The 12531-nt window shown below is 40.3% G+C and overlaps 1 pseudogene; it reads left to right on the forward strand.

The window, feature by feature from the left end:
- The first annotated feature begins 1029 nt into the window (after positions 1-1029).
- LOC149457285 (uncharacterized) lies at positions 1030-2126 on the forward strand (annotated as a pseudogene).
- The last annotated feature ends 10405 nt before the right edge of the window (positions 2127-12531 follow it).

Genomic DNA, 12531 nt, shown 5'->3' on the forward strand with positions numbered 1-12531 from the left:
ACCTTAGCAAGGAAAAGGTCATTTATGTTTTTTATTTTTTAAATTTTAAACTAAAAAAACAAAATCACCGGTACATCCACCCAAAAAAAAAAAAATAATACTCACCTACTGTGCCTAGATTCTTCATGCAGTGTTGTTGCTGTCCCCTGATGTGTTGAATGCCAACAAATGTGCAGTTACAAATACACAATATGCTCTAAACATGTACAAATATTATTTGCACATACCTGTGGATTGCTCCTCCAAATAGGATCCTAGTGTTTGTTCATGTTCCTGGTCTTCAGTTCGAGCCGCCATAGTCTTAACTTATTTGATCTTGCGTTGTTTTCTCTTTGCAAGGTGCATCTATATTTTTCCTTAAAATAAAACCCAAAAAAAATCTGCTTACTTTTTTTGGATGATTTTGGTGAATGTGGCCTAGTTGGTCCGGTTCCCTGTGTTTAAGATCTGACCATCTTTTCCTAAGTTGATCTTTTGAGCGCAGGATGCCATATTTATTCTGGAGAGCTATCACTTCATCCAGAATCTTATCTTTCCTTGTATTTGGCTTGCTGTAGTTTTTAAGCTTGCCATCATAGTCATTTGTTTCAAGCAGGAACACAAGCTCCACCATTTCTCCTCTGCTCATGATTGTAGCCTTCATTTTTCTTACAACCTTCTTGCTGCACTCTTTCCTAGCAGGCTGTGTCTCCTCTGTGTCCTCCATGCTGCTTGTTGGCGAGATTTCGTAAGCCCGATGTCACAGACAGTGGAGCGTGGTCACATACACAGTGTGGGCAGGGTGTGACAGGGGCGGAGCTCATGACCCATGCTCTCTAGCTTCCATGCCGAGTGATCGTTCAGTCACACCGAATATTTTGATTAAAGATCGTTCCAAAATTCCCAAAATGTCATCATCACAGGGAATTTTGTATCACGAACGGAGGTAAGCCTTAACATTTTCTCTTTAGACCTAAAATTATTATATTAATAGTTGATGCAATATTGTACTGATAATACATTATATGTAGGATTAATTTTACAGGAGCCATGGAAGACAAATTTACATCGCCTGAATTCTTGCTCCAGTTCATTGACCAATACAAGCAGATGCCTTGTTTGTGGAAAGTCAAGTCCAAGGAGTACTCGGACATAAAAAAGAAACATGAGGCCTACACAAAGCTTGCTGAAATGTGCAAAGCTGTCTGTCCACAAACTAATATAAATTATGTGAAACATAAAATTGTAAATCTGAGGACAGTGTTTAAGAAGGAACTGAACAAAATCAGTGCATCTGAATGGTCAGGGGCTGCAGTAGATGACATCTATGTACCAAGACTTTGGTACTGTAACAGCTTGCGCTTTCTCACTGATCAGTGTGATTCCAGAACCGCATAATCAACTCTTTCATCAACTTCTCCAGAGTCTTTGTCACCTGAACTGTATGGAGTTGACCAGGAGGATCTACCACTGACACAGGAGCAATCAGCGACACATGAGCTATCAGTGATACCGTTAAAATCTTGTATTTTTTAACAGCTTTTATTTCCGAAATTATCCATTCGTATTATGCACTATTTGCCTACATATATGCCTATCATCTGACAGTCTGCTTTACTTCATGTCACATAAAAAGTACTTTAGAATTTTGGATGAATTATTAAATGCTACCTAATTCCTTCCCATCCCTAGGAAATTTCTAATGGAACCATCAAGCCACCACCAAGAACACCTGTGGCTAGACCCAGGAAGAGGAAAAATCTGGATGATGCTACTACATCCTTCCTAACCCAAGCTTCAGCAGCCCTACAGAGGAGAGCCGATGAACAGGATGTCTTTGGAATCCTTACAGCCAATAAACTTTGCAACATGTCTGTTCACCAGAGACAAATGGCAGAGTGCCTGTTGCTCCTAGTGCTGAATAATGGGGCAAGAGGTGAAATTACACAAACACCTGTATTGCTCAATCACAACCTGCACCTCCAAGGCCACCTCCACCAGCACCACCGCCTCCTTTATCACTGCAGCACACACCACAATGGCATTGTTCTGCACCTGATCGTCAAACCTCGTCATGGTGCCAGGATTATCCTTACACAAATGTCTAGTTGAATCTTACAGTATGTTTGCTACAATTTCTTGGTTTTCTGGACCCGATATGAAGCACTTTGTTGTGGATTTGCATCTAGATTATTGGTTATTTTTTTTAACATGGTATATAGTTAAAAATAAAATTAATTGCTGAAAATAAACAATTTTTATTTGTGCTTTTTTTTTTACAACATGAAAGCACACATATTCATTGTGATGCGGTGGCATATGTAACTTTTTTTTTGGGGGGGGGGGGGTTGAACACCACTTTTTACTGACATTATTGGCTATAATGCTTACAATTATTCCGTGGTGTTTATTTTCTTCAGGTTCTTCCGGGTCAGAAGCAGTTTCCGATTATGCGTGGTCTTTCGTATCCAATTCTTCTCATACAAAAACAGTACACATTAAACAAAAATTATTCGTTCTGTTCCCGTACGACAAAAATTTAGCAGTGGGTCCCTTTGGTAATTTTCATTCGGAAGGTCTGAATCGGCTGTCGAAAATGATGTACACACCATGAAAATATTGCACGATTGTTCATCATAAGAATATTTTTGGCCAATATTCTTTTAGTGTGTACGGGGCTTTACACTCTACCGACAGGCTGCATTAACTGACTGTAGACTTCCATTGCCCATGGAAACCACATGGAGTAATGTACTTTTTTAAAAATATATTTATTTTTTTCCTTTTTAATCAACAAACACCAACAAACTGTACATACAATTCTCGTCACACAGGGCTTTACAAAAGAGAAAACACAAAACACACACACAAAAAAAAAAGCACACACAACAAAAACCTCCCACCCAGCTATCATTGCAGCTTTAAAGCATAGTAATATATTTCTGGAGAGCTGCCGTTATAAAGATGCCTAAATCTACAACTAGTCATCAAAACACAGTATCTATAGAAACAATAATTGTTTATACCTGTACCTTGATGACTTTTTCAGTGCTGACTCATTATACCCCAATATGCTAGTGACCCAAAACTGTAGCATTATGCTGGTTACTTGCATTGCATTCCTTTAAAAAAGCTGCAGACTAGGCAGTGGGCAAAGTTTGAAAGCTTTACTTTACAAAGGGTTCCAAACATAACAAAAGTGCAATAAAACAATTATTTTCCCTACATCACTAATCCTAATGTGAATAAGAGCCATAAGTGACATTCCCCAGTGGCTGGTGTATTCGGAGCAAACCCCAGGTTCCAGTGGTCTCCTACATCACGTCAGGCTTTCAGATAGTAAGGTGTTAGCAGCCAGCAGTGTAGTGGGGAGCTACAGTTCCTAAACACCAAGGATCCTGGGATTGGGACCACTGTCCCTTTTTTTTAACATACAGGACTAGTGAGTCGGGCCCAAGAAAGCCCGTCAAGTTAAAGACCTGGGAAAAACATTAAACCTCACTCTCCCATCTGGGGCAGCACCTACCCAGCTAATTTACAACCTGTCTACAACTGGGCCGTGTCTGGAGGAAGCTGGAAGATGGTAGCTGTCCTGGGGACCTGTGAATAAAGACCCTAAATTGATCCCTGTGTCTGTTTAGTGTTCTGGAGTACCAGCAGTTGTGCATTGGCACAAGGTAACCAGATGCCAAAAACATTTTCCTCATGGTCTTCAGTTGTGAGGCCTCAGACTGTTTAAAGACTTGCCTCATGGCCCCCAGCTGTGAGGCATTAAATTGTCCAAAGCCCACAAATGCTTAAGGAGTAGATTGTTCTCTAATTGCTAAATACTAATTATTTTGGAGTATCCATGCCCTAACCCTTCACCTGTTAAAGTTTCGTCAAGAGACAAATCTTAAAGACATCCCCTAGACTGTGTTATCAGAGCTGGTGTGAATTGACTGGTGCTTGTGGGGATGGGCTGCCTCTGTAATTTCAGGGAATAACCAGTTAATACCAGCAAGTCCTATGAGTACTACAAATTGATTTCAAGCAAAAGCAACCTGCCGTCATTGAGTTCTTGACGAAAGATGGGTGAAGGCTGTCTGACATCCACAGAAGGCTATTTGATGTTTATTGAGGTGACACCATTGACAAGAAAAATGTGGATGGATGAAATAGATTGAAGAAGGGGAAACATTGAAGACAAACCACTCAGTGGGAAACCATCAACTGTGAAAACTGGCACGAATCATCAGTGAGTGGGCGATAGTGCAGATAGACAAGTAGACAGGTGCGGCTTGTTTCGCTCCAAATCAAAATTTTGAAAAATTTTTCATTAGTCAGAAATTCAGATGTATCTGAATTTCCAAACTACAATAGTAATGAATATAAACAAATTCAAAAGAACGAAACAAAATTATGTCTGGAATTTGAATCGAAATTTGAATAGAATAAAAAATAAAGTAATAGAATAGAAAATAATAGAATACATTAGAATATTATAGAAAATAATCAAATAGAATAGAATAGAAAAGAATAGAATAAGATAGAATAGAAAATAAGGGAATAGAAAAGAATAGAATAGAAAAAAATAGAATAAAAAAGAATAGCGTAAAATGAAGCAGAATAGAATACAAAATAAAATAATAAAATAGAATAGAGAATAAAGGAATAGAGAAAAAAAGAAAAGAGATTAGAAAAGAATAGCAAAAAAACTCAATAGAATAGAATAAAATAGAAGGAATATAACTGTCTTCTGAAATTAGGATAGAATAGAAAAGAATAGAACAGAAAAGAATACTGTAGAATAGCAAAAGAGAAACAAGAATAGAATAAAATAGAAAGAATATAACCATTTTTCAAAACTTGAATTTTGAATAGAGTAGATTAGAATAGAAGTAAAAGAATACAATCAAAAATAAAAGAATAGAATAGAGTAGAAAAAACTAGAATAGCAAAAACAATAGAATAGAATACAAAAAAATAGAAAGACATTCAGAAGAGCTGGACAAACACACAGGGGGAGGTTTAGTAAGGCTAGGTTTACATCTGTGCGGATGGTGCCGCTGTGGATCCACACAAAAATCCGTGCAGCCGCACCACCCGCACAGAGGACTAATGGCACGCCGCCTGCACTGGAAATCACAACCGCACTGGGAACCGAGGTTCCTGTGTGGGCTGCGGTTTCCAAAGAAGTGCAGGGACTTCTTCCCTGCGTGTCATGGGGCATGGGAGTCCATTCAAATGAATGGGCTCTCGTGCCCGCACAAAACACAACCTGCACAGCCACATATATGTGAACCAGGGGTAAAACTGGAGCACTCAGAATCTGGTGCAGCTATGCATGGTAGCCACTCAGCTTCTAACTTCACCTTGCTCAATTAAGCTTTGACAATAAAACCTGGAAGCTGATTGGTTTCTATGCAAAATAGCACCTGATTTTGCACTCTCCAGTTTTAGTAAAGAACCCCTATAGTGTGCATGAGGCCTAAGTCTTCAGTCACACCAAATTCGACTTTGAAATCACTTGAAATTGCACAATTTCAAAGTCGTATGTCAGTGCGACTTCAGGTGCGACTTGGGAAGACACTTGTGCGACTTCATGCACAGATGTCTATGAACTTGCAAAAAAAGTAGTGCATGAAGTACTTTCATAATTTGTTGGAATAGCACCAACATGACTGCTTCCATTATAGATAATATGGTACGACTTGTCATGTGATTTGAAACTATCAAATTGCATGTCAAGTCGCACCAGTGTGATCGGGGACTAAATGTTTGCAGCTAGTTCATTCATCATTCCTTTCTTCCGATAGTAATGGAAGCCTAGTACACACTATGAGAAAATCGGACCAACGATCGCCTGAATTTCCATGAAGGTGCGTATCATGATGTGACCAAGAATGATATTACCTTGTACGAAACTCCTCGAATGACAAAGGCAAACATAGCTACATACTAATGTATTGTGAATATTGTCCCAGAAAAACTGCTACTGTTCACAGTTTGGAGCTCGTTAATGATCTAGAATGGGGAAGTTCTTTCTTGTGTACGATTTTTATTTCCATTGCCATTTTTCTGTGTCTTACTTTGTTTCGGATCATGCATGGTATTTTCTATTCAGTTATTTCTATACGATTACTGTACACATGGAATGAAAATCAAACGAACAAGAAACATTTGCAAGCTTGCACCTTCATTTTTTCTTTTTCATCCGAACATCCAGCTATTGAAAGCACAATATTAACGTCCAGATTATTGACCGATCGTTTCTCTTGTGGAAATTTTCGTGTGATTTTCTTGTTGTGTGTACAGGCCTTAACCCTTTCACTGTGTGGGAATTGAATATAAGGGACAGTATGTGTGAAGTAGGGTGAAGTAGGGTTGCCACCTCATTCCTTTAAACATGAACACATGTGAATGACACAGGTTCTGTGGCTGAATAAGGTGGTAACCAGGGGCGGACTGACAACTCATGGGGCCCCTGGGCAATAGGGGATCATGGGGCCCCTGTGTCCTTGCCCAAACTCAAAAAAGTCTATGAAAAAGGTACCAGGGGCATCTTATGGGGCCCCCTACTGACCCCGGGCCCTTGGGCAGTTCCCGAGTTTCCAAATGGTCAGTCCGCCCCTGGTGGTAAATAAACTCACTTAGTGCCTTATCTGCATTAAATCATGAAATTAGCCTCAGAAACTGTGTAATTAATCGCTTCCCCTCCGCCCTATAGCAGAACCACTGCTACAGGGCAGCAGGGATGCGCAAAATCGTGTGTGTGTGTGTGCGTGTGTGCGTGTGTGCGTGTGTGCGTGTGTGCGTGTGTGCGTGTGTGTGTACAATACAGATCTCTCCCCTGGCAGCAGCAGCACGCTGCTGCCAGGGGAGGGATCTGTATTGTTTACACACACACACAGCATTCTTACACAGTAAAGCACACACACACAGCACATAGTAAAATAGCACACAGTTAACCCTTTGATTACCCGAGATGTTAACCCCTTCGTGCCCGGTGCCATTAGTACAGTGTCAGTGCTTTTTATTAGCACTGATCACTGTATTCATGTCAGTGGGGATGTCAGTGGTAGTTAGTCAGTTCCCCCCAGTGTCAGAATACCCGCCGCAGTCCCGCTATAAGTCACTGATTGCCGTCATTACTGGTATAGGAGAAAAAAATCCCAGTATATATACCGCAATTTGTAACCGCTATAACTTTTATGTAAACCAATTCATTTACACATATTGGGATTTCTTTTTACAAAGATATTTAGCAGAATACATGGCCTAAATTTATCACAAAATATTATTTTTAAAATTTTTACAGGACATGTTTTATAGCAAAAAGTCAAACATATATATATATATATATATATATATATTTGTTTTCAAAATTGTCAGTCTTTTTTTGTTTATAGCGCAAGAAATAAAAAATGAACACGCGATAGAATACCACGAAAACAAAGCTCTATTTGTGGGAAAAAAGGACATAAATTTAATTTGGGTGCAGTGTTGCATGACCGCACAATTGTCAGTTAAAGTAATGCAGCGCCGTATTGCAAAAAATGGCCTAGTCAGGAAGGGGGGTAAATCCTCAGGAGGGCAAGTGGTTATATGTGTTCAGTTTTAAAGGGATGAGGTGGCAACCCTAGTCTGAAGTACTAGCATGGACCGGAGTTCAATGAAAATGGATGAGCCCAAAGGTATTGTCATCTGAGTGCTTGTTTAACCTTCGCAGTACCAGGCATACTCCAGCACTTCAGCCACACCTTTGGGATTAAGTAAAGAGGAATCGGGTTAACTGAAGGACACACAGTCTGTAAATCGGCAACATTCCCTCCAGGGTCCTCTTATAAATAAGGACTCTGACCGCAGGGGCCCTTTTGTTTTCTAATTGTTTCCTGCAATTCCCATGGAAAACACAGAGGAATCCAGAGAATCCATGAGGGCTGTACACAAGTAAGCATGCTGTATAGAGACAGCCAGGGCCATGTAATGTAAATAAACAGCAAACAGGCAGAAACCCAGCAGTCACAAATGTCTGGAAATCATGGCAGTTCTTATCCCATTACATTTTATTTCAATTACTTATATATTACCATCAATTTATTCAGTGCTTTACATATATATTGTACATTCACATCAGTCCCTAACCCTCAAGGGGTGTACAATCTAAGGTCCCTAACTTACATTCATATATACACATACTATGGCCAATTTGGATGGGATCCAATTAACCTACCAGCACGTCTTTGGAGTGTGGGAGGAAACCAGAGTATCTGGAGGAAGCCCACACAGGCACAGAGAGAACATGCAAACTCCAGGCAGAGGGTGCCGTGGTTGGGATTCAAACCAATGACCCTGGTACTGCCAGGTGGAAGTGCTAACCATTCAGCCACTGTGCTGCCCTATATCTACATACAGTATTCTCTTAGGCCTCATACACACTAGCTTCAAAAACGGATCACTCAGGTCTTCAAAGCGAACATTCTTAAGCTGGGTATACACAGAAAAATGTTTCAGTTGAATAAAAAACCTCACAAATCCCTGGATCCACACAAGCGATGAGTATGCAGGAATCTCACTCGTTGTGTTATTGTATTCTGACATTGGGGACTCCCCCCCATCAGAATACACAGATCATTACATAGGTTACATGCTCTCATTGACAGAAGTCAACCCGGTTTAAGACAAGCCACAGCAGCTAGCACGCATGGAGGGTTGCAAGGGGTGCCGCATATACCTATTTGCATAGAAGCTGTGCCAGAAAATGCAAGAATGATCACAGGGCAAATGGATGCTAGGGGTGGCCATCTCTGTAAAACAGCTAAAGCAGGGATTCTACATGGTGCCAGGCAAGTAAATACCACTTGGCTGTTGGAGTGATGTGTATGTATGAATGTAAGTTAGGGACCTAAGATTGTACACCCCTTGAGGGTTAGGGACTGATGTGAATGTACAATATATATACAGTGGGGATTGAAAGTTTGGGCACCCCAGCTAAAAATTTGTATTAATGTGCATAAAGAAGCCAAGGAAAGATGGAAAAATCTCCAAAAGGCATCAAATTACAGATTAGACATTCTTATAATATGTCAACAAAAGTTAGATTTTATTTCCATCATTTACACTTTCAAAATAACAGAAAACAAAAAATGGTGTCTGCAAAAGTTTGGGCACCCTACAGAATTTATAGCATGCACTGCCCCCTTTGCACAGCTGAGACCTGCCAGTGTCATGGATTGTTCTCAATCATCGTCTGGGAAGACCAGGTTATGTCAATCTCAAAGGTTTTAAATGCCCAGACTCATCTGACCTTGCCCCAACAATCAGCACCATGGTTTCTTCTAAGCAGTTGTCTAGATAACTGAAAATGAAAATAGTTGACGCTCACAAAACTGGAAAAGGCTATAAGAAGATAGCAAAGCGTTTTCAGATGTAAATATCTTCTGTTCGGATTGTAATTAAGAAATGGCAGTCATCAGGAACAGTGGAAGTTAAAGCAAGATCTGGAAGACCAAGAAAAATATCAGACAGAACAGGCCAAAAATTGAACTTTTTGGCCGGAATGAGCAAAGGTACGTTTGGAGTAGAAGGGGCACAGAATTTAATGAAAAGAACCTCTGTCCAACTGTTAAGCATGGGGTTTGATCAATCATGCTTTGTGGTTGTGTTGCAGCCAGTGGCACAGGGAACATCTCACGAGTAGAAGGAAAAATGGATTCAATAAAATTTCAGCAAATTTTGGATGGTAACTTGATGCCATCTGTGAAAAAGCTGAAGTTAAAGAGAGGATGGCTTCTACAAATGGATAATGATCCTAAACACACCTCGAAATCCACGGGGGATTACATCAAGAGGCATAAATTAAAGGTTTTGCCATGGCCTTCACAATCTCCTGACCTCAACATAATTGAAAATCTATGGATAGACCTTAAAAGAGCAGTGCGTGACAGACAGCCCAGAAATCTCAAAGAACTGGAAAACTTTTGTAAGGAAGAATGGGCAAAGATACCTCAAACAAGAATTGAAAGACTCTTGGCTGGCTACAAAAAGCGTTTACAAGCTGTGATACTTGTCAAAGGGGGCAGTACAAGATATTAACTCTGCAGGGTGCCCAAACTTTTGCAGATGACATTTTTTTGTTTTCTGTTATTTTGAAAGTGTAAATGATGGAAATAAAATCTAACTTTTGTTGACATATTATAAGAATGTCTAATCTGTAATTTGATGCCTTTTGGAGATTTTTCCATCTTTCCTTGGCTTCTTTATGCACATTAATACAAATTTTTAGCTGGGTGCCCAAACTTTCAATCCCCACTGTATATATGTAAAAGCACTGCGTAAATTGACGGCGCTATATAAGTACCTGAAATAAATAAATAAATAAGTGAGCTGTGCCCCCCCCCAGATTTCATTTGCTCCCCCCTAAGCCCATGCCCACAACCTCCCCTCTACCTCCCCACACAGTTGCCAATCGCCATTAAATTCAATGACAGTTTGTAAAATCCATGATTTTTACATTTGTCCACGAATGTCTGTTACGAACATGCAGTTTGCGGATATTCACAGACAGATGTAAAAATCACGGATTTTACAACCTGTCTGTGAATTTAGGCTAGGTTCACACTACTGCGGGTGATTGTGGGTGTGGGAATCACAAAACACGCTGCTCTTTACAGACGTGCAGGGCTAACAGTCATTCTTAATGGCACCCCCATGCATCTAAAAACGCACTGCGTTTTCAGGTGCATGAATCAACAGGAAATATGGATGGTGGAAAAGAACCATGCGATTTCTCGGCCACTGCGGTTCAAAAGTGGTGCAGGAACCTTTTGCCTGCATGAAACGTAGGTACAACAGCCCATTCAAATGAACGGCCTGCCGTGCCCAAGCAAATACAGCCCAAGACAATTCCTCTTCTTCCAATGTGGCCCAGGAAGGTCAAAAGGTTGGATATCCCTGGTGTACATTTACCAAAATTTGTCCGATGCCTTCTTTTGGTGAAGGCAGTGAAGAGGTGACGATATGCCTGTTCAATGCTTGTTTTAATCCCTAACAACCTGTCCAGCAATTTGGTGATTTACATGTGGTTGCAGAGCGGTTGCGTCGTGGCCCCATTCAGTTGAGTTGCATTTGGCGGGTGGTATTGCCCTTGCCCATTTTTGCTACACTCCATTGTCCACTGCCTTTGCAACTTAAGGGGGGTGTGCGTGTTAAAAATACAGCTCAACTGCATGTTTTTACGCACCTCCCTGACTGCAAGTGTAAACAAAGCATTAGGTTGGCTATAGAGGGATCTTTTTTCCCAATACTTTGTTTTTAGCTACATATACACTAGTAGAATTTCATTTGCCATTTTTCATTGTAAGAATGTTCATTCATTTTTCTAAGCATTAGTGGGTAAAATCAATGTTTGTTTTCAATAACTGTAGCAAGAAAATTCAAAGGGGCAAGATGGAAAATCTTTCTCTAATGTACAAATTTCTAACAGTGTATGTGGTTTTTGTTCAGTAAAGTCCATTCATTCCAAATTTAAATGTAACTTTAACCTTGAAAACAACTATTGGCCAACAGGCAGGATTATTAATGCAGAAGAGGCATACTATGCCCCTCGTGCATGAATGTTCTTTACTTGCCTGTATGCCATGTACACCAAGCTACGCATGCACAGCAGCTCAGTGTACAAATTTTGGCAATGCCTCTCGGTCGTGTGTGGGAGTGATGTCATGTTGACTGGGCCAATGAAAATGGCTGAAAATTGGTACCTGGAAGTCAATCCAAGCAGCCAACAGGGAGCTCAGAGACTCCGTAGTGCTGACTACAAGGTGAGTATAGTCCTGCTTTAAAAGCAGAGGAAATCTTGAACTACTCTTGAACACTATTCGAATGTTCTTGAGAATTTTCCTACAAATTTTCCTACAAATTCTATTAGTGTATACTCAGCTTTAGATAGTCAGCTTTCATCTGCCCCAATGCTGCTGAAAAGGGATTGTTGGTCAATTCACTTTCCAGTTTTTAAAATTTGCCCACTTGAAACCAGGCAACGTTTTACGTTGAAAGCCGATGGAAAACAATGAAAGTGCCAAATGAATGGCCAGCATAGTACCAAAGGATACTCTCCCCATTGCTTCATTCAACTGAAGAAATCACAATGATATCCATCGGCTAAAAGAATACAGTGTGACTGATGCATAGTTGTTCAGTGTCCCACTTTCGGAAAAAAAAAACAGTTCACCCATTTTGTAAATGATCCCACGCCCCCCTTCCCATGTCCTGCAGAATGTCCCATGGGGCCGCGGTCAGCACAAATGTTGCCACTGCAGGCGTTTTCATGAGAAAGGATTGTTTAAATCTGTGATTAATCGATCATTTATGGTGACACATATGGCCAGCATTACAGAGAGAGAGAGTTTACTCTGAACAGCACAAAAAAATAAACTAGCCAAATGTAATTCTCCAAAGACCATACATGAATAATAAACTCTGCTGAATACTGCTCATCCTGTACACACAGCATGGTGTCATTATTGTATACATGCAGATACATGGGCTGGAAAAAATACAGTCCAGCAAAGC

This window comes from Staurois parvus, unplaced genomic scaffold (assembly GCF_062004578.1).
Source record: "Staurois parvus isolate SC_StPar_1 unplaced genomic scaffold, SC_StPar_1.0 ptg000328l, whole genome shotgun sequence".
Lineage (NCBI taxonomy): Eukaryota > Metazoa > Chordata > Amphibia > Anura > Ranidae > Staurois > Staurois parvus.